Source organism: Ovis canadensis, chromosome 3 (assembly GCF_042477335.2).
Source record: "Ovis canadensis isolate MfBH-ARS-UI-01 breed Bighorn chromosome 3, ARS-UI_OviCan_v2, whole genome shotgun sequence".
Taxonomy (NCBI): Eukaryota; Metazoa; Chordata; class Mammalia; order Artiodactyla; family Bovidae; genus Ovis; species Ovis canadensis.
In genome coordinates, this window is record NC_091247.1 from 142,225,582 (window position 1) to 142,226,794 (window position 1,213).

Genomic DNA, 1,213 nt, shown 5'->3' on the forward strand with positions numbered 1-1,213 from the left:
TCCCAAGGTTGCCTTCCCTTCTGGGCCAGCTGACTGTGGCAGCTCACGGGGAGCAGCTGGTGATCCCCATTAGTAGTGCCCCCTACACTTGCAAACAGAAAGTTGCAGGAAATCAGAAGTTTGGTCACCCAGCCCCTGCCTACAGGCAGCTGCAGATTTCTAGAAACCAGTGAACAGACCAAAGCCTAAAAGTGCATCTGTAAAACGGACATTTATCAACTGCCCCAAATCTCTGGCCTGATACTACTTATTAGTGCTCAGGTGGGATAAGACAAAAATGCACCTAAGGACTGTTCCGAATGCTGCCTCCTGAGTCATCACAGCCAGTTCCCCTGGTCTGAACAAAGATGCCCTTAGTGGAGATTTTGCTCTCTCCTGCCTCAAGCAGGTCCTTATCTGGGTTTGTCTGGAGGATTAGTTACAATCACCCTAGAGGCACAACCATGCCCCTTCCTTATCCTTCCTGTCCTGGGATCCTTAATCATAGTCACCTAATAGAGGCCACTCAGTAATTAAGATAGTGATTAAAAAAAAAAAAAGACAGACAGTTTGGGAATTTTCCATATCTTGCCATACATAATCAGCCTTTCATAAAGGCCTGACAAGAATTTCCCTTTGTACTGAAATCCTCCCACCCCCATGGAAGGAAAGCAGGCAGATTCCCTGAGGATCAGATAAGAGATTGGGAAGGGAACACACACAAATCCACATTCCTTTTGTGATAGCAAGGCAGAAAGGTGTGTTTGCCAGACCAGCGGAGACTTGGGCAGCTCAGAGGAAGCTCAGCATCCACCAGGAGAGGCTTTCTGTTTTCCTTGTAGGGGCTGACAGCTCAGATACAATGAGCCCAAGTAACAATGGGACCAGCAGTCTTTCCAGTGGAAAACACACTGCCTAGTCCCACAGGAACTGTGTAGAAACCAAACAACGCTGAGGAAGGAAGGGCCGAGGCGTCTTTACCAAACAGTCCCGGTCCACTTGGTGAAGCTCGGCCGGAGAGCGGACTCTTGGAGCTTGCCTCTGCTGCAGACCCTGCTCCTTATCACGGTGGGCTGGCTGCTTGAGCAGAGTAAGAAGCCAGGGGTGGAGGCTAACAGAAAATGGGGGTGGGGAAAAACCCCAGGAATAAGAAGCCAAACTCCAAACTATATTCTGCTAATCAGTTTTTTGGATCAAAAAATTCAAAATAGAGAAAACCACAAAGTACAAAAGC